Genomic DNA, 25,348 nt, shown 5'->3' with positions numbered 1-25,348 from the left:
TAAGGCCGTAGGGAGACCGGGCAAAGGGAGGAGACGACAGGACTTTGAAAACCGATCCACAAAGACCAGGATCGTGGTGTAACTCTGTGAAGGTGGAAGATCAGTCAAAAAATCCACCGACAGGTGCGACCACGGCCATGGAGGAACGGGTAGAGGTTGTAGCTTACCTCTGGGCAGGTGTCTAGGAGCCTTGCACTGGGCGCACACCGAGCAAGAAGAAACATAAATCTTCACGTCCTTAGCTAAAGTGGGCCACCAGTACCTCCCTTCAAGACAGCGCATCGTCCGACCTATCCCAGGATGACCAGAGGAGGGTGACGTGTGAGCCCAATAGATCAATCGGTCGCGGACAGCAGACGGAACGTACAGACGACCAGCTGGACACTCAGGGGCAGAGGGCTCTGCACGTGACGCCCGCTCAATGTCCGCGTCCAGCTCCCACACTACAGGCGCCACCAGACACGAAGCTGGGAGTATGGGAGTTGTATCCATGGATCGCTCCTCTGTGTCATACAGCCGAGACAATGCGTCTGCCTTAACGTTCTGGGAGCCTGGTCTGTAAGAAAGAGTAAACACAAAACGAGTGAAAAACATCGCCCACCTTGCCTGGCGAGGATTCAATCTCTTCGCCTGCCGGATGTACTCCAGATTGCGGTGGTCAGTCCAGATGAGAAAAGGGTGTTTAGCCCCCTCAAGCCAATGCCTCCACACCTTCAAGGCTTCTACGACAGCTAACAGCTCTCGGTTCCCCACATCATAGTTTCGCTCCGCCGGGCTGAGCTTCATCGAAAAGAAAGCACAGGGGCGAAGCTTCAGTGGCGTACCCGAACGCTGAGAGAGCACTGCTCCTATCCCAGCTTCGGATGCGTCCACCTCCACTATGAATGGCAAAGAGGGATCCGGATGAGCCAGCACAGGCACCGAGGTAAACAGAGTCTTCAGGTGCTCAAAAGCCCTGTTCGCCTCAGCCGACCACCGCAAGCGCACCGGGCCCCCCTTTAGCAGTGAGGTAATGGGAGCTGCCACCTGACCAAAACCCTGGATAAACCTCCGGTAGTAATTGGCAAACCCCAAAAAACGCTGCAACTCCTTTACCGTGGTTGGAGTCGTCCAATTACGCACGGCTGTAATGCGGTCGCTCTCCATCTCCACTCCTGAAGTGGAAATCCGATGCCCTAGGAAGGAGATGGATTGTTGGAAGAACAAGCATTTCTCAGCCTTGACATATAGATCATGCTCCAACAGGCGACCAAGCACCCTGCGCACCAGGGACACATGCTCGGCGCGTGTAGCAGAGTATATCAGAATATCATCGATATACACCACTACACCCTGCCCGTGCAGGTCCCTGAAGATCTCATCTACAAATGATTGGAAAACTGATGGAGCATTCATCAACCCATATGGCATGACAAGGTACTCATAATGACCTGAGGTGGTGCTAAATGCCATCTTCCACTCATCCTTCCGAATACGCACCAGATTGTACGCACTCCTGAGATCCAATTTTGTGAAAAAAACGTGCCCCGTGCATTAACTCAATAACCGTATTAATCAGAGGTAGCGGGTAACTATATTTCACTGTGATTTTATTCAGACCTCGATAATCAATGCACGGGCGTAAACCGCCATCCTTTTTTTTCACAAAAAAGAAACTCGAAGAGACGGGTGAAATGGATGGCTGAATGAACCCCTGATGCAGGGATTCAGAGACATATGTCTCCATAGCCTCCGTCTCCGCTTGCGACAGGGGATACACGTGACTCTTGGGATATGCAGCGTCTACCAGGAGATCTATCGCACAATCCCCCCGTCGATGGGGTGGTAATTGAGTCGCCTTCTTTTTACAGAAGGCGAGAGCCAAATCGGCATATTCGGGGGGAATGCGCACGGTGGAGACCTGGTCTGGACTTTCCACCGTAGTAGCAACAACGTTAACCCCTAAACACCTACCTGAGCATTCTCACGACCACCCCGTGAGAGCCCTCTGTGGCCAAGAAACAGTGGGGTTATGGCAAGCTAACCAGGGTAGGCCTAGCACCACAGAATACGCAGGAGAATCAATAAGGAAAAGACTAATCTTCTCCTTGTGACCCTCCTGCGCTATCATACACAAAGGTGCGGTTACCTCTCTGATAAACCCTGACCCTAATGGTCGACTATCTAAGGCATGAATAGGGAAAGGCATATCCACAGGAACAATAGGGATCCCTAAACTATGAGCTAGACTTTTATTAATGAAATTCCCAGCCGCACCTGAATCTACTAGCGCCTTATACTGGGAATGCAGTGAAAAATCAGGAAAAGAGACCGAGACAAACATTAGTGCAGCAGAGGGCTCTGGATGAGAATGGTGCCTACTCACCTGGGGTGATGCCAGAATGCCCTGCCTGCCTTCTCTATTCCCAGAGGAACCAACCCGGCACCGACCAGCAGTGTGCCCTCTGCGACCATGAATGGTGCTCGAGCGGGAACCCCCTCCGGTCTCCCTGCGCACCATCCCTCCCAATTCCATAGGTTCGGGAGAGAGGGTGCGAGAGGATGGAACAACCAGACCCCGATCTAGACATCCACGAGTAGCCAGCATGTTGTCCAGCTTGATGGACATGTCCACCAGCTGGTCGAAGGTGAGGGTGGTGTCTCTACAGGCCAGCTCCCGATGGACGTCCTCGCGTAGACTACAACGGTAATGGTCAATCAGGGCCCTGTCGCTCCATCCAGCGCTGGCAGCCAAGGTCCTAAACTCCAAAGCAAACTCCTGTGCACTCCTCGTCTCCTGCCTCATATGATAGAGGAGCTCCCCCGCTGCTTTGCCTTCAGGTGGATGATCGAATACTATCCGGAATTGGCGGGTGAACTCCAACGCCGCATCCTCCCTTCTACACACAGCGCTGGCCCATTCCAGGGCTTTCCCGGTGAGGCATGAGACGAGGGCATAACTCTTCTCACGGTCAGATGGTACTGGGGAGGCCGTGGCTAGATATAAATTCAGCTTAAGGAGGAAACCCTGGCAGCCGGCAGTATCTCCGTTGTATCCCGTGGGTAGGGATAAATGGATCTTCGATTCCGGAGAGGAAAAAACGTTCAAGGGAGATTCCGGTTGTGGTGGTGGTGGCGCTGGAGAAACTCCCTGTCTCTCCCAGCAATCCATATTCTGGACAATGCAATCCATGACGGAGCTTATACAGTCAAGCTCCCTCGCTTGTTCCTGAACGCGTTCCTCCAGCTCCATGAGCATAGTGTCCTCTCCTGCTGACTTCATATTGTTGGTCAGAGATTCTGTCAGGCATATGTGTATAGGTGGCAGGGAAGTCAGGCGCAGGAGAGTCAAACGGAGTGTAAAATGGAGTCTTTTAATAATGTCATAGTAACATGCTCCATAACACTAAACAGGAAAAGAACATAAACAAATATGGGTACGAAGACCCGTCGCGCACCTATACAACAAAAACACTACACTGACAAAAAACAATCTCTGACAAAGACATGAGGGGAAACAGAGGGTTAAATACACAACAGGTAATGAATGGGATTGAAAACAGGTGTGTGGGAAGACAAGACAAAACCAATGGAAAATGAAAAATGGATCAATGATGGCTAGAAGACCGGTGACGTCGAATGCCGAGCACCGCCCGAACAAGGAGAGGCAACGACTTTGGCAGAAGTCGTGACAGCCATATCATTCATTCCACAGCCGTGTGGGCAATGTGGTCACTTGGTTCCTTGATATGATCTATATAATTTGCATTGATAACGAAATAGAATCTCAGGGATTGTTCAAACAGTAAACCAAGAATCCACCCAAAAAGCTATTTTGTTTAGAAGTAATAACCAGTGATTACAGGCTATTGTGAAATGGTAGGACTTGTTGTAGCTATGTGCTTTTTTCTCAGTGACTGAAACATGACGATGTTCAATTTTTAGCTGATATGGGAATGAATATTCAAGCAGCAATCCAACTGAGATAATGTTTTAGGTTACACCGGCAAGTGTAAAAATATTAACCAGGGCATATATATTTTTTGAAATCTGATTATGTCACATGGATATTTGCGAAGCTAAAAAGGCTAGCTAGTGTGCTGTATTTTTAGCCAGGCTAATACCAGCTAGCCAGGCTGCCAGCTAGCTGCTACCATAGACATTAAAACCAGTATATATTGATAGCGCTGACGTCATCCACATATTGATATCGAAAACACCCGATGCCGGAATTATTTAAATTTGATGCGTGCCATACAGCTGAATCGGGCCGAATGGCACAAAAAAATTGCTAAGAATCATGGTGAATGTGTCTGTAACTAGCAAAGGATTTTTTAAATTACCTTTATTTAACTAGGCAAGTCCTGTTCAGGGGCAGAATGACAGATATGTACCTCGTCAGCTCAGGGATTTGAACTTGCAACCTTTCAGTTTCTAGTCCAAAGCTCTAACTACTAGGCTACCCTGCCGCCCTGGATCATGGTCGATGTAGTAGTTTTCAGCTTGCCCGAGAGCCTCCTCGTAGCTTGCCGGTCCGATATTGGCCTGTTTCAGCACGTGGTCCTGTGTGAGGACAAATGTAGTAGTCAGAATGAATCACTATTGAATTAGATTTGTAGCAAACTTGAAAATAATTCACAGTGGGGGTGGAACTTGATCATAATAAACGAAAGTTAGAGCCCAAAATGGTCACCTAAACATTTTTTGTTTGGCTGTACAGGCGATTGTAATTTACAGTGAACAAAAATATGAATGCAACATGCAACGATTTCAAAGATTTAACTGAGTTATAGTTCATATAAGGAATATATTTTTTTTAAATGTATTAGGTCCTAATCGATGGATTTCACATGAATGGGAATACAGATATGCATCTGTTGGTCACAGACACCTTTTTTTTTAATTTAGGGGCGTGGATCAGAAAACCAGTCAGTATCTGGTGTGACCACCATTTGCCTCATGAAGCGTGACACATCTCCTTTGCATAGAGTTGATCAGGCTGTTGATTGTGGCCTGTGGAATGTTGTCCCACTCCTCTTCAGTAGCTGGGCGAAGTTGCTGGATATTGTCAGGAACTGAAACACGTTTTCGTACATATCAATCCAGAGCATCCCAAACATCAATGATTATGCAGGCCATGAATTTGGCCTGCCCTACCATAACCCCACCACCCCCACGGGGCACTCTGTTCACAACGTTGACATCAGCAAACCGCTCGCCCTCACAACGCCATTTGCCCGGTACAGTTGAAACAGGATTAATCCGTGAATAGCACACTTCGCCAACGAGGGCCACTTGCCTGAGCATTTGCCCAATTAAGTCGGTTACGATGCTGAACAGCAGTCAGGTCCAGACTCTGGTGAGGATGACAAACACGTAGATGAGACGGTTTCTGACAGTTGGTGCAGATATTAATTGATTGTGCAAGGCCACAGTTTCATCAGCTGTCCAGGTGGCTGGTCTCAGATGAAGGTGCAGGTGAAGAAGCCTGATGTAGAGGTCCTGGGCTGGTGTGGTTAAACATGTTCTGCGGTTGTGAGGCCTGTTGGACGTACTCCCAAATTCCCTGAAACGACATTGGCTTATGGTAGAGAAATTATCATTAAATTCTCGGGCAACAGCTCTGGTGGACATTCCTGCAGTCAGCATGCCAATTGAATGCTCCTTCAAAACTGTGGTACTGTGTTGTGTGAGAAAACTGCACATTTTAGAGTGGCCTTTTATTGTCCCCAGCACAAGATGCACCTGTGTAATGATCATGCTGTTTATTCAGATTCTTGATATGTCACACCTGTCAGATGGATGGATTATCTTGGCAAAGGAGAAATGCTCACCAACAGGGATGTAAACAAATTTGTGCTCAACATTTGAGAGAAATAAGCTTTTTGTGCGTCTGGAACATTTCAGAGATCTTTTATTTCAGCTCATGAAACATGAGACCAAAGCTTTACATGTTGTGTTTGTATTTTTGTTCAATGTACATAGGTTTCCTAGGGCCGATCAGGGCTTTTAGCACCTCTAGGTTGCTACGCAGTAACCGACCAGCAGAGCTCATGACTTCACGCTCCAGACGGGACACTGCCGCCTGGATACTGCTAGCAAGGGAAGGCGACACTTCTTTGTTTTTACTAAATGGAAATACAAAATAAAAAATGTTGCTATCGCCCCCTTGTGTATGGAAGTGTGACCGGCGAGGACATCATGTTACCAAAAGGTGTCTGCTGGTCCAAAAATCCCACTCCACCCAGACGCGTGCATGCACGTAGATCAATGAAGTGAAGCTTGTCGTAACCCTTACGCTACTCTAATTGTCATATCTTCTCTGGATAAGGCTTTTCATGTAAAAATGACATTCTATTCCAATGTCTCAAAGTTGCAACTTACTACATCATTTACAGTAACTGGTGTTTTAACTCCTCTTCTCACACCATTGGATAGAACTTTGAATAATAGTTGAATGTTGATTTGTGAAACAGTGCTCTGTATGCTATGAGTGCATCTTAGTGGTTGATCCGACCAATGATTGCACTCAGATTCCTCCTCCTGGTTGTCATGGTGAGAAAGACTCCCCCCTGCACCCTCTGGAGTCTCCCGTTTTTCTATCTCTTCCTCTCTTCTTCCCCACTCTTAATGGTGCTCAAAATCTCTTCCCAACTATAATGTAACTAAACCATATCAAATTAAATCTGATGTTTTTTCCATTGATCAGACGTATTCTGATACAGCGAAGCCATGATAACATTGGAGAGGAAATGGTGCCACAAGGATTCCACATCAATGCCAGTTAGTGAACTTAACAAAGCATTTCCTAGAGCAGTCAATTATGCAAGGGCTTCCCACTGAAAACACAACAGAATAGAAAGCACATAACAGGTTTGTTCTGGGGTAGACAAACTTCCACACAAACCATGGCGCTCCCTGTATCCCAGGACCCATTCACTCAAACTGGGTTGTATGATGGGTGACATCACCTGGCCTGCTGGATAAGTGGAGTATGTGCAAAGGGGGAAGGGTGGTTGGCTTGGCTGGATTTCAATGCAACATTTTACATCCCATTTCAGTGGTTGTCATGGTGAATGTTAATTTTACCTTTATTTAACAAGGCAAGTCAGTTTAAGAACAAATTCTTATTTACAATGACTGCATTCACCAGCCAAACCCAGATGACACTGGGCCAAATGTGTGCTCCAAATCACGGCCGGTTGTGATACAGCCTGGATACGAACCAGGGTGTCTATAGTAATGCCTAAAGCACTGAGATGCAGAGACTTACACCACTGCACCACTCAGGAGATGATGATGATGGCCATTTATTTAGCAGAAGTCTGTCCTAACTGTTCATGGAATGGGTGACGGGGGGTGGGGGATCAGATCTTTGAGAAATACTTTCTAGAATGGTCCTTCTGCCTGAGGAGAGTTAACAGATGGGAACGGTAGGAGCTTCACTCCAGAAACCACTTTGACACGCTGCCTGCAATAGGAGAGGGGCATCCCACAGTCTATGTCCAGTTACATATAGAATGACATATTGTCATTTCATAGGATCTCTGTGTCCAATAACAGAAACTGCATGTTGAAAATGGTAGCCTACAATATACAATGCCAGTCAAAATTTTGGACACACCTACTCATACAAGGGTTTTACTTTATTTTTTAAAACTATTTTCTACATTGTAGAATAATAGTAAAGACTTCAAAATTATAAAATAACACATATGGAATCATGTGGTAACCTGACTGTGTAAGGGCTTTTTGACCAAGAAGGAGAGTGATGTAGTGCTGCATCAGATGACCTAGCCCCCACAATCACCCGACCGTTCCTAGTGGCCGGTGACTTTAATGCAGGAAAAATTAAATCAGTTTTACCAAATTTCTATCAATATGTTAAATGTGCAACCAGAGGTAAAATTCTAGAACATCTCTACTCCACACACAGAAATGCGTACCAAGCTCTCACTCACCCTCCATTTGGCAAATCTGACCATAACTCTATCCTCCTGAATCCTGTATACAAGCAAAAATTAAGAGCAGGAATCACCAGTGACTCGGTCTATAAAAAAGTGGTCAGATGAAGCAGATACTAAACTGCAGGACTGTTGCTAGCACAGACTGGAATATGTTCATGGAATTCTTCCGATGGCACTGTGGAGTACACCACATCAGTCACTGGCTTTATAAATAAGTGCATCGAGGACGTCGTCCCCACAGTGACTGTACGCACATACCCTAACCAGACGCCATGGATTACAGGCAACATTCACACTGAGCTAAAGGGTAGAGCTGCCGCTTTCAAGGAGCGGGACTCTAACACGGAAGCTTACAAGAAACCCGTTATGCCCTCCGAAGAACCATCAAACTGGCAAAGCGTCAATAAAGGATTAAAATCTAATCGTACTACACCGGCTCTGACGCTCGTCGGACGTGGCAGAGCATGCAAACTATTACAGACTACAAAAGGAAGCACAGCCAAGAGCTGCCCAGTGACACGAGCCTACCAGACGAGCTAAATAACTTGTATGCTTGCTTCAAGGCAAGTAACACTGAAACATGCATGAGAGCATTAACTGTTCTGGATGACTGTGTGATCACACTCTCCGCAGCCAATGTGAGTAAGACCATTAAACAGGTCAACATTCACAAGCCCGCTGGGCCAGATGGATTACCAGGACGTATACTCCGAGCATGAGCTGGCCAACTGGCAAGTGTCTTCACTGTCTGAGTCTGTAATACCAACATATTTCAAGCAGACCACCATAGTCCCAGTGCCCAAGAACACTAAGGTAACCTGCCTAAATGACTACCAACACGTAGAACTCACGTCTGTAGCCATGAAGTGCTTTGAAAGGCTGGTCATGGCTCAGATCAACACCATTATCCCAGAAACCCTAGACCCACTCCAATTTGCATACCGCCCCAACAGATCCACAATTGATGCAATATCTATTACACTCCACACTGCCCTTTCACACCTGGACAAAAGGAACACCTATGTGAGAATGCTATTCATTGACTACAGCTCAGCGTTCAACACCATAGTGCCCTCAAAACTTATCACTAAGCTTAGGACCCTGGTACTAAACAGCTCCATCTGCAACTGGATCCTAGACTTCCTGGTGGCCTCCCCAGGTGGTAAGGGTATGTAACAACACATCCGCCACGCTGATCCTCAACACAGAGACCCCTCAGTGGTGCGTGTTCAGTTCCCTCCTGTACTCCCTGTTCACTCATGACTGCACGATCAGGCACAACTCCGACATTATCATTAAGTTTGCTGATGACACAACAGTGGTAGGCCTGATCACTGACAACAATGAGACAGCCTATAGGGAGGTCAAAGACCTGACCATGTGGTGCAAGGACAACAACCTCTCCCTCAATGTGATCAAGACAAATTAGATTATTGTGGACTACAGGAAAAAGAGGACCAAGCACGCCCCCATTCTCATCGACAGGGCTGTAGTGGAGCAGGTTGAGAGCTTCAAGTTCCTTGGCGTCCACATCACCAACAAACTAACATGGTCCAAGCACACCAAGACAGTCATGAAGAGGGCACGATTTTACAACTGCACCATCGAGAGCATCCTGACTGGTTGCATCACTGCCTTGTATGGCAACTGCTCAGCCTCCGACCACAAGGCACTACAGAGGGTAGTGCGTACGTCCCAGTACATCACCAGGGCCAAGCTTCCTCCCATCCAGGACCTCTATACTAGACGGTGTCAGAGGAAGGCCCTAAAAATTGTCAAAGACTTCAACCACCCTAGTCATAGACTGTTCTCTCTGCTACCGCACAGCAAGCGGTACTGGAGTGCCAAGACTAGGTCCAAGAGGCTTCTAAATCTAAACAGCTTCTACCCCCAAGCCATAAGACTCCTGAACAGCTAATCAAATAGCTACCAAGACTATTTGCACCCCCCCCCCCACGCTGCTACTACTCTCCATTATTATCTATGCATAGCCTCTTTATCTATGCATAGCAACTTGTACATAATTATCTCAATTACCTCGACACCGGTGCCCCCGCACATTGACACATTGACTCTGTACTGGTACCCCCTGTATATAGCCCCGCTATTGTTATTCACTGCTGCTCTTTAATTTTTATTTTTAGGTATTTTCTTAAAACTACATAGTTGGTTAAGGGCTTGTAAGTAAGCTGTAAGGTCTACACCTGTAGTTTTCGGCGCATGTGACAAATACAATTGGATTTGAATGTTTATAATTTTAAACTAGGAAAAGAGACCCTTAATCTTAGACTTGAGACCACACAGACACTACGCTGAATACCAGGCTAATGATTGCTTTGCAATGTTTGCAGTTAGCCACTGATTCCATCCAAACCACTTATTATTCAATTTGCGATTTCCAACTTGTTGTGTAATGTTTATGTCCAATGGCCGATGAGCACAATACATTTAATCTATAATTTCTCTTCATATGACAAGGATTAGAAAGGATTTTCCAGTAGATTGTCGACTTGACTCATGATGATGACTGCTACCTAAGATTTTGAAAGTATGATGATGACATCTGTAGATATAATGTGAATAATGTTCTCTAATGTGATTTGACGTCATTTTATCTGTGTCCAATGACCTTGAGTCCTCTTGGATGGACACTTCTAATGTAACTCTATGGCAGCACCCAAGGTGTTTGAATTTTCTAGCTCTAACCTTAGACTTGGCGGTGAAGTAGTGTCCCCATAAGTGACAGAACACTGAGCCAATCACGGCACAACATTTTCTGCTGGCTTGCCCCACCACCACAGAAAGCACTGAGCTAGGCGGAAACACCTGCCTTTTGCAGCTGCCTTTCTTAAGAAAACAAAAAAGAGACCATGCTTGCTTTATTAACTCAATTACATATTTTTTTACATCATTTGCAAACTTCTATGTGACATGTGCCAAAATAACATGCAAAACAGGAAAGCCCAAAACAAAAACAAAAATATTGTTATTACTATTATTTGCAAAAAATGTGGGGCTCTGCCACATCTGCCCTGAATGAAGGGTCACAACTGGACATAATGCATACACTATGACATCAGTTAGACATCAGTTTGGCACATATGAATAGGTAGTCTTACAGCTAGTCCCAATGTAATGTGACAACGTTATCTAGTCCACTCTACATCACCATGTAAGAGCCAAGTTGTGCTTGATTGGATAAATGCAGTTGGAGGCGTCGTATGTGTGACGCAATTGCCAACACAATTGCGTAGTCTCCGGAGGCAAGCAGAGGCCAAATTGAGCTCCATACCACATCACCGTTTGCCTCTCAAATGTAACAATTCGGAGGGCTTAGTATAGCTCTGCATTGACATTATTGGTTGATGGTAGGTGGGGGCGGGAGGTCCTCAATAAACACAAACTCTCTTCCATGACAACAGCTATGCACTGCTCCACGAAGCGTAAGAAGTATGAATGCCCTGACGTCTGCAAACGGCGAAATGACCATGCAGCGCCTTTAAGAAAAGCTATCAGTCGTTAACAGGCGCTACTGTGTCGTATAGGTGGCTAATGTAGAATACACCTGACAGGAGGTATCCGTTACCGCGTCAGGCAACTTGAACATTATACCGGTTGTCAGGATCACGTTCCTTTATCGAATTATTTATTGATCTCTCTCACACACACACTCTCTCTCGCCTGTGTCTCGCTCTCTTTCGCTGTAGGTGCCTACCTCTCCTCATCAGCTTGCCAAGCGCGCGAGAGCTGTGCGTAAAAAAAAGTAGCGCTGGGTGTCTGTCGCCGCTTATTGAATTACATCACGCTTCGGAGTTCCTCTCCAGGAGCACCAGCTCAAACAGCCCTGTCCCTTCATCCTCTTTGTCCCCACTTAAGCCAACGTCCACAGAGCAACGCCGACTTTGAGAGGAAGTTTCACCGCCAGTGCTGGCGGCGCCAAACGATTGAGGATTGTCGGTGGAGGCGAAACGGAATAAAACATTCTTCCTAAAAAAAACAGAAACGGGTAAAACCTTCAAGGTAAGACCCGTTTGTTTGTTTACTTTTGGTAAACTCCGAGTACGCGCTGTTTGTTGCAGTGGACAGGTGTTCTCCGGTTATTCGTCGCGGGTTTGGAGAAGCCCAACAGGCACCAACGGGTCCGGCTGGTTGGGATAATGGAGATTGGCTAATGTAGAATTAACGGGTAGGCAATAGGCATTTTGTCGTCCTGACGTAGCTTAGTTTTTGCATGTTAAATGTTCGAGTTAATTAGGCAACGGGATTTCACAGTTTATGCAGAGGTTGATTCTGAGAGAGGGTGCACTGGCAGCATACTTTCAGTCGTAAATCCTATTACCAATTCATTCATCTCCCTGTATGTAACTTTGACCGCGATACACACACACAGTGGCGTGTATTCATGTATCCCAAGGAAAGCCAATCAAAATACATACAATTATTTTAACTTTCGTCTCTCCGTGTTTCATAATTGGCCTAAAATTCACAAGAGGCTGAATGTATCTCACAGGAGAAAGGATCAAGGCGAGCGAAAACCCTCCGTCTCTCTAGTGTAGGCCATCTATCCGATGCTGTCTGGTCCAATGAGTATGACATTGTTTTTTTGAAGGCAAAAGGGAAGCCAGCAAGCATTTGGCCTCCCTTGATAAAAAATAATAATAACAATTAGCCAATCGGCATTGAGCTAAACGGAGGGAGCTCAACTGTGAATAGTCCTGGTTCACACAACAACAAAGTGTTAAGGGAAGCCACCTTGGATGTTGGTGTCATTCCTATCAAATCCCATTGAGAGCATACATCATAGACAAAATACACATTATTTGTGGTATCTCATTGTGTTGTTGTCCTTTGGTGGCTAACTAGCTAGATAAAAGTGTCCTTTTCCTAAATTAGCCATGGATGGAGATAGGGATTTGGACTTGTGGATTTACTTAAATCTCCATATAGGCCAATGATTATAATGGCGATTCTAATCCAACCATTAATTCATACGTTGTTGTGCCCCTGGCCTGAGTGGATGGAAGTTCAATTTGTAGCTAGATGCAGAAGGCTAATGTTAACTAACTATCATTGGCCATTAATGTAAGTTAAGCTAGCGAGCAAGCATTTTAGACAGGTAGCCTAGGACAACAAAAAATAATAGTGTGTACTGTATGACAGAGTGATAGACTGTTTCATCAACATGAAAGAGAGGGGGATGGCATTGGCATTTCTCTACAAGTAGGGTGAGTCAACATGTTTTTCTACTTGCACGAAAGCGCACACACGCGCACACACACACACACACACACAGTCTCACACACACACACACACACACACACACACACACACACACACACACACACACACACACACACACACACAGAAATCAGAACCATGGACAGCAACATCATATTTAGCTTACGTTGATTGGACTAAATTGTTTTTGGTATCTTTTAGTTGTCACTGTATTAGACTAAGCGTCTGTGATTTATTTGATGATTTTGAAATGCTGCTGGAATAGTGGAGGCAGCTCCTGTTTCCTTTGCGACTTGTGGTAACTCTGTGGTTCTCAATCAATAGGTGTTTAGTGGTCCGAAAATGTCGGAAACATTAACTTGCTTTTCCATGCTGTAATTCATGTAACTGTCTGTTACTGGACATGCAATATGCTTTGTGGACTTCACTGGACAGAGGTTGTTATCCAGTTTTGTGATAAAACAAAGCTGTGGTTGTATTTTTTTAGGCCACTGTGTCTTCATATTGTCTCGGTCTTTAGGCCTATAATATATATCACGGTCGCAAGGCATATGAACTAACAGGTTATAGAGCAAACAACACAATTATCACAATATGGCTTTTTTGGGGCGGGGGCTTGGCTTCCCCAGTGATTTTATCCATGCACACACACACGCACACACACACACACACACACACACACACGCACGCACACACACACTAAACGAGAGTATTGAAAACCAATTAAGCTGCATAGCTGCCTGCTGCTGTCCACTCATCCATTTTCCGCTGTTGCTCAGTCATTTAAGTTTTTTTAATGACTCAATTCTCCATGCAATTGATTCTCCCTCTGGACTCAAAAAGCGGATACATTTTTCCTCATTACCCGGCTATTAGGCGACTATTTTCCAAAGTTTTCCTGGTGTTTTAGAATGTTTCCCTTGTAAATGTGGGTTCAATTTTTATGATAAATTAAGACTAACGGACATGGTTGTATCACTTATTGAGAAACTTTAAAAGCTGGTGGATACTGCAAATGTTCAGAGCATGTCGATATTAGAGGTCGACCGATTATGATTTTTCGCCGCCGATACCGATTATTGGAGGACCAAAAAAGCTGATACCAATTAATCGGCCCATTTTTTAAAATGTATTTGTAATAATGACAATTACAACAATACTGGATGAACACTTATTTTAACCTTATATAATACATCAATAAAATCAATTTAGCCTCAAGTAAATAATGAAACATGTTAAATTTGGTTTAAATAATGCAAAAACAAAGTGTTGGAGAAGAAAGTAAAAGTGCAATATGTGCTATGTAAGAAAGCTAACGTTTCAGTTCCTTGCTCAGAAGATGAGAACATATGAAAGCTGGTGATTCCTTTTAACATGAGTCTTCAATATTCCCAGGTAAGTAGTTTTAGGTTGTAGTTATTATAGGAATTATAGGACTATTTCCCTCTATAACATTTGTATTTCATTAACCTTTGACTATTGGATGTTCTTATAGGCACTTCAGTATTGCCAGTGTAACAGTATAGCTTCCGTCGCTCTCCTCGCTCCTCTCTGGGCTCGAACCAGGAACTCAACGACAACAGCCACCCTCGAAGCAGCGTTACCCATGCAGAGCAAGGGGAACAACCACTGCAAGGCTCAGAGCGAGTGACGTTTGAAACACTATTAGCGCGCGCTAACTAGCTATTTCACTTCGGTTACACCAGCCTCATCTCGGGAGTTGATAGGCTTGAAGTCATAAACAGCGCAATGCTTGACGCACAACAAAGAGCTGCTGGCAAAACGCATGAAAGTGCTGTTTGAATGAATGTTTACGCGCCTGCTTCTGCCTACCACAACTCAGTCAGATACTTAGATACTTGTGTGCTTGTATGCTCAGTCAGATTATATGCAACGCAGGACACGCTAGATAATATCCTAGTAATATCATCAACCATGTGTAGTTAACGAGTGATTATGATTGATTGTTTTTTATAAGATAAGTTTAATGCTAGCTACAAACTTACCTTGGCTTACTGCATTCGCGTAACAGGCAGTCTCCTTGTGGAGAGCAATGAGAGAGAGGCAGGTCGTTATTGCGTTGGACTAGTTAACTGTAAGGTTGCAAGATTGGATCCCCCGAGCTGACAAGGTGATAATCTGTCGTTCTGCCCCTGAACGAGGCAGTTAACCCACCGTTGCTATGCCGTCATTGAAAATAAGAAAACATTTTTTCTTAAATTGGCAAATCGGCGCCCTAAATACAGATTTCCGATTGTTATGAAAACTTGAAATTGGCCCTAATCAATCGGCCATTCTGATTAATCGGCCGACCTCTAGTCAATATATGCGCCTTTGTTTCTCCCAAGGGTTGCTTTCTCATTAACGTTTAATGAAGCAACTCACAATAATGTCAGAGGTTTTTGCAGTTATTGCTATGCTGAAATGTTTGCCTCTTCTTCTAACGTGCATAAAACGGGCATGGCCGTGCGCCACTCTCCATTTGTTGATGTTCATTTCTCCACTCATTCAATCTCACTCATGAGAACTTGGGAGCACTCTGCCTCTGTGAGTGTGTCCCCGCAGGTGTGTGTGTGCCCATCCCACTCCCCCCTTCTCTTTCACATCAGTTTATGTGATCTGTGACTGGCCTATTATTACAGAAGCTCATCGATGATTCTTACCTGTCTGTAATTTACACAAACCTATGTGGGAGGGCCTCCTCCTCATTTACATAGAAAATGCTCCATTACTTCCTGTCAATTTCACAGGCTGCACCTGCTGGCTTTGTCTGCGCTGTCAAGATCTTCTCTTCTTTCTACCCCTCCTTTCATTTGTCACAAACGTCACAACAAAATGCCCCTCGTTAAATGGCTCTGGATTTGGACCCAACTCATCTCTTCCCAATCATCATCACATCTTGTATATAGCCTGGGCACCAGCCTGAGCAATCATTACACTCCTTGTCATTACATGTTTGTCATGACACCGAGTACAAAGGAGTGGAATGTTAGGAAAACAGGGTCTGGATATCAGGCCATGTCTTATAAGCCCTAAGTTGCATCCAATAAAAGGACCATTCTGGATCCTTCAGTAAAGGTCAATCGCAGTCTTTACTTCACAATAGTGTTGAAGTAAAGATTTCTGTCCACTAATATCAACACATATTTAGTTTTGGGTAAAAACATTCTGCCTTTTGTAAGCAGTATGGGGGAAGCTACTCTGAAAATATAGTTTACCAATACTCTGAGTCTGAATGAGTCCTTACACAGGTGTACCTTGTGATGGGGGGGAGAATAAAAGGCCACTCTTAAATGTGCAGTTTTGTCACAACACTATGCCACAGATGTCTCAAGTTTTGAGGGAGCATGCAATTGGCATGCTGACTGCAGGGATGTCCACCAGAGCTGTTGCCAGAGCATTTAATGTTCATTTCTCTACCATGAGCTGCCTCAGCATCATTTTAGAGAATTTGGCAGTACATCCAACCAGCCTCACAACCGCAGACCATGTGTATGGCGTTGTGTGGGTGAGCGGTTAGCTGATGTCAATGTTATGAACAGAGTGCCCCATGGTGGTGGTGGGGTTATGATATGGGCAGACATAAGCTATGGACAACGAACACAATTACATTTTATTGATGGCAATTTGAATACACAGCGATACCGTGATGAGTTCTTGAGTCCATTGTCATGTCATTTATCCGCCACCATCACCTCATGTTTCAGCATGATAATGCACGGCCCCATATCGCAAGGATCTGTACACAATTCCTGGAAGCTGAAAATGTCCCAGTTCTTCCCTGGCCTGCATACTCACCAGGCATGTCATCCATTGACCATGTTTGGGATGCTCTGGATTGACGTGTACGAAAGCGTGTTCAAGTTCAGGCCAATATCCAGCAACTTCGCACAGCCATTGAAGAGGAGCGGGACAACATTCCACAGGCCACAATCAACAGCCTGATCAACTCTATGCGAACGAGATGTGTCGCTCTGCATGAGGCAAATGGTGGTCACACCAGATACTGACTGGTTTTCTGATCCACGCACCTACTGTTTTGAACAGTATCTGTGACCAACAGATGCGTGTCTGTATTCCCAGTCATGTGAAATCTATAGATTAGTCCCTAATGTCTTTATTTTAATTGATTGATATCCTAATATGAACTGTAAATCTTTAGAATTGTTGCATGTTGCAGTTATATTTTTGTTCAGTATACATAGAGCTATGACTATATGGAACTCTATTACACATTAAGTAACTCATGCAAGCAGTAAAATCAGATTGAAAACACACACACACACACGATAAGATGCACATTGTGTTGTAGATATGTGGTAGTAGAGTAGGGGCCTGAGTGCAAACACTTAAAGAGTTGTGAAATGTAATGTTTTTAATTGTATATAACTGAATTCATTTTGCTGGACCCCAGGAAGAGTACTAGTGGGGATCCATAACAAATACAAAACAAGACTGCTAAATAGCTAATCAAATGTATTGACCAATTTTTGCACTAACTCTCTGGCACACTCTTAACACTGACATCCCAACACACTACATATGTCAGCACACACACACACAGCATGCACACTGACAACACAGACATTTTATTTGAAATGTAATTCAATTACAAATTGAACTTCATATAGTTCACTATTCCCCAACACTGTCTGTAATTTGAAGAAACACTGCCTTGTGCCTTGAAATTCCATTACCAAAAATCCACTTATCTTTTTTAAAGGTGTGGCAGTCCCACTTCTTTTGTATTATTTTTTGGCTTTTATTTAGAGTTAGCAAAATGCTGGAAAGACAGCAAGGGAGAGTCAAAGGGCAGTGAGTCAGATTTGAACCTACGCCGACTCAGGCACACGTGTGTCGGGGTCAGCGGCTGCCACCACTGAACCACACAGGCCCCAGGCAACCCACATATCATTAAGACATTTTCTCATTTCTCTCCCTCATGAAGACGGGGTATAATGAAAGTTAAGTAAAGATGGGCCTACCAATTAGTTATATTTTTACTTCGATCAATTTGGTTTCTGAATTATTCAGCGTAATTTGGACCGATCTTCATTTGGCACAAAAATAGATTGAGGTCCATGACTAGTTCAGACATCTATGTTTCACAGGTTTGGACAGCACGGCACAGTAGAGCACATTCGAGTAGAGTACAGTAAATAAAAGAAAAGTAAAGTACAGTCCTGTGCAGTACACAGTAGAGCACACTAAATAATGTACTGTGCTGAACTATACTTTTTAAAATTTAACCTTTTATTTAACTAGGCAAGTCAGTTAAGAACAAATTCTTATTTACAATTACTGCCTACCAAAAGGCCTCCTGTGGGGACGGGGCTGGGATAAACAAAACGAAATACAGGACAAAACACACACCACGACAAGAGGCCTAAGACAACAACATAGCATGGCAGCAACACAACATGGCAGCAGCACAACATGGTAGCAGCACAAAACATGGTACAAACATTATTGGGCACAGACAATAGCACAAAGCAAGAAGCTAGAGACAACAATACATCACTCGAAGCAGCCACAACTGTCAGTTAGTGTCCATGATTGAGTCTTTGAATGAAGAGATGGAGATAAAACTGTCCAGTTTGTGTTTTTTGCAGCTCGTTTCAGTCGCTAGCTACAGCGAACATAAAAAAGAGCGACCCAGGGATGTGTGTGCTTTGGGGACCTTTAACAGAATGTGACTGGCATGATGATACTCTACTGTTCTGTGCTGTACTGGACTCTACCGAGCTCTACTGCGCTGTACTTTGATGTCTAAACTTGTGAAACATAGACATCTATGATTGGTTCAGATTTTGTGCGGTCTGGACCAACCAAATGTGTTGGAGCTACTTTCAAATAAAAGCCAGTGTGTAGAATAATACCCAAATATGCAAATGAGGATATTGCATATTACCTTTGTGTACCTATTTTGGATATATCACCATGAAGAGAATGAAATTCATATCTATAATTCTGTATTTCTGTGTAGTACAGATCAGGGACCCGTGATAATTCTATTACCGCAATTCTGTTAGCGGGTGTAAATCCACATCACTTACTGTAGTTCAATAACCAAAATGGATGTTTTTTCTAACTGATGGCGTCATGTCATAGCTGACACCCATTTCTTTCTGTAGAATCTTCAAATAAGTAGATTTGGCCATTTCAGCCACACCCGTTGGTGACCGGTGTATAAGATTGAGCACACAGCCATGCAATCTCCTAACTCCATATTAATGCTCATGATTTTGGAATGAGATGTTCGATGTGGTTACAAAAATCAGATGGAGATTGTACCGAAATTCTGTCAACAAACTTTGCGTTTGATTTGATTTCCAGTAAATGTGTTTTTTTGTCAAATGTCTAGTGGAAGCAAGTAGTCCTTGTTCATGGAGTTGTATGGTTTGTTGAACTTTGAAATCAATGTTGTTTTTTGGCATACATTTTAAGTAAACATTTATGAAATGATATGGTCAATTCCAGTTACAATGGAATTTCTCACTAGCTCCTTGTCTCCTCCATGACATCAACATTTCTCACCCTATAGACACTGAGGAAAGCTAATACAATACCACAATACCTCTGGATAGCGAACAGGATAATAACCATGTAGCAGTCTACCGGTCACAACCTTTCAGAGACTAACACAATAAAACCTTAGCACTACTCCAGTGCTAATTCAACCTTCAACTACAGCCAGCCCCCCCAGAAAGCAGTCTCTGCCCTGCACTTCATTTAACTCTCCATTATAATCCATTGTCAGAGAGAGAGATGCTTTCCCTTCTCTTTGTGTGGTTATGATCAGCCAGTGGGTGTGTCTCTTTCGCTCCTCCTCATCCCTTCTTCCACTGGTCTCTCTCTTATCTCTCCTCCTCTACCGTCATCTCTCTTTTTCCTCCTCCCTCTTTCAAGCTAACCCCTCCCCCTCTCCCTCCTGTCTCTGTCTGTGTGACTCGTATCTCCTGAGAAAAGGGTGCTCTTTAATGTTGGCTGGAAATCAGTGGTGTGGTCCCCTCCTCGGCTGCAGTGGATTGGAGATATAATACCAGGCAAGGCCAAGTGGAATAGGACTGGCGTTATAGCTGCTTACAATTGTTATTTCTCTCTCTTGCCAAAGCCTCTGTCTTTGGACACAACAGCTGGTGTGCATTGTTCCATATCAAAGATAGTACAATAGCAAGATACTGGTCTCGGGGACCTGCCCATTGAGAAAAGTGACTGGTCTGCCTAAGCTGGCATGTATTCTCGTGTCTGATTATGTTCTTATCCAGAGTTACCAAGAGCACACCCAAGTCTGGGATGGGCAACTCAAGAGCTGTGTGGTTGAACCTTGACTTGGCAATGTGTTGAGTCCACTTCACTAGCAGTGAAATAGCAGCCATTAGTATACACCCTCCCCTTCCCCACTCCGAGCTTCAATCCCCCCAAACCAGTCAATGCCATCTCCCTAGAAGTGGTCTGTGTTGCACAAGCCTTTGGCTCAGAATACAGAGAGCGAGATGAATGCTGGGCCTTCTGTTGGTGCTGCCATCTGTGCTGCCTTGTATCCCAGTATGCCATTTTACCCCCTCAACCCCTCACCCTCTTCTTGTCCACCTCATCCCAACCTCCCCATTCCTCTTCACAACACCCTTTCTTCATAATTCCCCAACACACACACACACGCACACACACACACACACACACACACACACACACACACACACACACACACACACACACACACATCCCAAAATACAATTGTAGTGGCCTTGAAGCATTGAGTTTGATCTATTTTATTTACTTGTGAAATAGATAACAGAAACCCCTTGAGAGAATAAACAGTTGAACATGGAAATGGGTCTGTGAAGCGAAAAGGCTTCTTTACTTTTAGGAATGAAAACTACACGGATCACATAGTCGTCCTCTGTTTCCTTCCCTCCCTTCTCCCTCTCGATGTTCCTAAAATACAGCCACAATTAACAAGAAGAAGAAGAGCAGACTGAGGTAATTAGTTGAGAGAGAGAGAGAGAGAGAGAGAGAGCGACTTTGTGTAGAATGGAAGGTGGCAGCAGATAGCCTTGCAGTTAAGAGTGTAGTGCCCTTGAGCAAGTCACTTAATCCTAATAGTTCCTTTAAGTCGCTCTGGACCTGTTCTCTTTACCATTTGTGACTCAACACCTGGATTCTGTCTTATAGCAAAATGTTAAATTTGTTTTTTTTTACACCGGTAAAATGTAGAGACTCAGAGCTACGAAATGGTATTTAATACACTGCATTTTTGAGGAACAATGGGAAAGTAATTCTGCTTTGAGAAAAGGGCCTTTGAATGTTTTGGTACCTACGGGAGAGTTCTCCTTTGTCTACACCCATTCAGCATTGTTCACACCCTCTTAAGCCAGCCCCACCCATCTCTTTAAGGATTCACATGAGGTCATGTGCGAAACAGTGAATAGTGTAGTAAAGATTTAGACTAAAAGTGCAAGTAGCCTACAACAAGGGGAAAATTCAAGGTAAACAGAAAGTGTCCAGATGTTTAAAAAAAAAACGTAATAGAATATGACTAAAGTAAGTCACCCAGTAAAATACTACTTGAGTAAAAGTCTAAAAGTATTTGGTTTTAAATAATATACTTAACTATCAAAAGTAAATGGAATTGCTATAATGTATCAAAAGTAAAAGTATGAATTTAAAAAATAGTAGCAGCAATGTGTGTTAGGAGCGAGGCACTGCAGATAGTGCTGAAGACTGGTCCATCCGAACCACGCATGATCAAAGGAATCTATATTCGGAGAGCCTGTTTCTGTCCTGCCCTTGACTTTGGTGCAGGGCATGTGATGCCCATAGCCTCTTCGTCGCAAAACTCCCTGATCTTTGAGAAGATCAGGGAGTGCTTGTACAGTCCAGGTGTTGCTTGTACAGGCAGACCTATGGGAGGAAGGATGTCAGCGTTGTGCAGCAGTTGAAACCTGGTCCCGACTGAGTCCAAATGCTTCTTGGCGACAACACCAAGCTCCAGAGCATTGAAGCTGTAAAACAGGAAATAACAATAACAAAATTGTAGACATTACAACCTTGCACAACATCAATTCACCTCTCAAGTTTAAATAAGAAGAATAACCTCATACAATGCAATTCAAATTATATTCACCTGAAGTGCTGGTATGCTTGATCTGTGGCAGCGGCCTGACTTACGGGGTCAGGTGTTGTTGCCAGTCATAGCTTTCCACCAGCACCGTACCATCCACCAGTCTAACCAGCTGTGGGATGTTGACCCCTGTCATAGTGCTGTCCTTCACAACACCACCAATCTCAGGCAGTGTTCACTCTGGTCTTTCTGAAGCGCTGCTTGATGAGGCCGAAAGCACCAGTCAGGGGCAAACTTGGTGTGTCTTGTGGTCAGGAAGTGCTTGTGCATGGTCCGCCAGGCACAATATCAGAGCACAAACTTGATCTTTGTTTGGCCACTGCAGCTATCACTCCGTAGATGGTGAAGAAATGGTGTATGTAGTTGATGACTACACTGCTGCCTATGCTGGATGACATGTCTTCATCAATCAAGGAGTTGACTTGTGGTATTCCTTCACAGCAGACACCAAACAAGCCACTCTTGCGTGGCGTTAAAAAGTAGATGGGACTTGGCTGCATAGGGTCAGAAGGATAGTGCACCTGCAAACAACAAAAGAACATTAAGATAAATGACAATTAATTGTCTCACACCTGTCAGTCTGTCTTTATACGGCTCATTGAAAGGGATTTGCCTGCCTCCCATATACACTACCGTTCTAAAGTTTGGGGTCAGTTAGAAATGTCCTTGTTTTTGAAAGAAAATCACATTTTCTGTCCATTAAAACAACATCAAATTGATCAGAAATACAGTGTAGACATTGTCAATGTTGTAAATGAATATTGTAGCTGGAAACGGCTGATCTATTTTTTAAATGGAAAATCTACGTAGGCGTACAGAGGCCAATTTATCAGCAACCATCACTCCTGTGTTCCAATGGCATATTGTGTTAGCTAATCCAAGTTCATCATTTTAAAAGGTGAATTGATCATTAGAAAACCCTTTTGTAATTATGTTAGCACAGCTAAAAACTGCTGTTCTGATTAAAGAAGCAATAAAACTGGCCTTCTTAAAACTAGTTGAGTATCTGGTGCATCAGCATTTGTGGGTTCGATTGCAGGCTCAAAATGGACAGAAACAAAGACCTTTCTTCTGAAACTCGTCAGTCTATTCTTGTTCTGAGAAATGAAGACTATTCTATGCAAGAAATTGCCAAGAAACTGAAGATATCGTACAACGATGTGTACTACTCCCTTCACAGAACAGCGCAAACTGGCCTTAACCAGAATAGAAAGAGGAGTGGGAGGCCAAGGTGCACAACAGAGCAGGAGGACATTAGAATGTCTAGTTTGAGAAACAGACGCCTCACAAGTCCTCATTTCTAAGTAACCCCAACATACCAAGTGTTGTCATCGATTCCTTGTAGAGATGCCACACTGCTTTTTTGTCACATGGGATGGCTGCAGCTTTCCCCCAAAGTGTTTGTGTCCTGGGTGGCGTCCTGGTAATACAAAAGCATTATTCTCTTTGTCGTTGTTGATGAAGTGTGTCACTCGCTACAACTCCTCGTGCTTCAGGTGTAACCGATGCTTGCTTGGGCCAGCTCTCTTTTTGATGAGAGGCATTAGACCATTCTCCTTGTATGACTGGTGGAGGAGAGTCAGGCATATTCAACTGATGCTGTAAGACAAATTCCAGATACTAACATTACACACACTTCATACATGTAAGTTAATGTTAGCTAGCAAGCCAGCCATCTAACCTCCGCTAATGTTAGCTAGCTAACAGCAAGCTTTAACTTGGTATTTTGTTTAGACATGTAACATTAGCTAGCAAAAAATGAACTAAAATCCCAATCCATAGAGTAACGTTAGCAAGCCAGCCATCGACGTCCAGCTGGCTAGCTAACAGCAAGCTTTGACTAGCAATACAAACCGATTGTCATAAATTTAGCTAGCTATCCATATAGGTTGAATGTTAGTTTCTTACCCGTATACATGGATGAAAGCTTCACGGCAGAATGCAACCCCTTTTATTAAATAAGATGTCCTGTGTCGTTTCCATTTAGTTTGCACAGCTTGTTTGGCCCGTTGTGTCAAGCCATTCTTTATTATTAAACATAGACTAACATTAGCAAGCCAGCATAGCACGATCGACCTCCAGAAAGTAACTTTTTCTCACTGACCTTTGTCGATAGCGCCTGATAAATTCAAGGCAGGAGCCACGTATTTGCAGTTCTCCATGGCTAACGTTATATCCTTCAAAAAAACTGCTTTGAAAGGATTATCTACGCATTACGAGCAGCTCATTTTATTGACACAATATGCTACACCGCAGACCAATCCAAACTCATCTCTCGGCATGCCCAGGCCACTAATTATCTCAGCAGATGGTAGTGGGAAGGTTGCTCACTTTTTCTGTGGCTAAACCAACTAGGCTCGTAATTTAACAATTTCCTTCGCATTTACAGATGGCATGCTAGTTTGATATTAATGCAGCAATGTTCGAGAAGCCATTTTTCCCAAACGGCTCTCCTGTGAAGTCAAGACTTGCGACATACGCCTAGTTTCCCGAATCGGGTCACATTTATATAAATAATATTGGTCTATCTGTTAAAACTTGTAATATTCATCTGTATGCAGGTGACACTGTTATGTATCTAGAAGAAAAAGAAACGCACACCTATTTAGGCGAGGTGCTGTCTAGCGGAGTAGAAAACTTGAAAATTAAAGAGAGACGCACACTCTAGGAGCTCAGATGCAAAAATGTAACCTGTGAAGCTCTGGTGAACTTCGTGCCCAAGAGCGTTAAGGCAGTGCTGGAAAATGATTGTGGCCACACAAAATATTGACACTTTGGGCCCAATTTGGACATTTTCACTTAGGGGTGTACTCACTTTTGTTGCCAGCGGTTTAGACATTAATGGCTGTGTGTTGAGTTATTTTGAGGGGACAGCAAATTTACACTGTTATACAAGCTGTACACTCACTACTTTACATTGTAGCAAAGTGTCCTTTCTTCAGTGTTGTTACATGAAAAGATATACTCAAATATTTACAAAAATGTGAGGTGTGTACTCACTTTTGTGATATACTGTATATTGCATTCTGTTGGTGGCAAG

The 25,348-nt window shown here is 43.9% G+C and overlaps 1 protein-coding gene across 2 annotated transcripts in view; it reads left to right on the top strand.

Annotated features, from left to right (window-relative positions):
• The first annotated feature begins 11,483 nt into the window (after nt 1-11,483).
• LOC112232149 (SH3 and multiple ankyrin repeat domains protein 2-like) overlaps nt 11,484-25,348 on the top strand; it is a 248,759-nt gene continuing 234,894 nt past the window's right edge. For both annotated transcript variants that reach the window (XM_042330747.1, XM_042330746.1), the window contains exon 1: nt 11,484-11,966. The gene's annotated coding sequence lies outside the window, so the exon portion shown is untranslated. The remainder of the gene's footprint in view (nt 11,967-25,348) is intronic.

This window comes from Oncorhynchus tshawytscha, linkage group LG12 (assembly GCF_018296145.1).
Source record: "Oncorhynchus tshawytscha isolate Ot180627B linkage group LG12, Otsh_v2.0, whole genome shotgun sequence".
NCBI lineage: Eukaryota > Metazoa > Chordata > Actinopteri > Salmoniformes > Salmonidae > Oncorhynchus > Oncorhynchus tshawytscha.
Note: the sequence above shows the minus strand (reverse complement) of the source record. Positions and strands in the feature narration are given on the sequence as shown.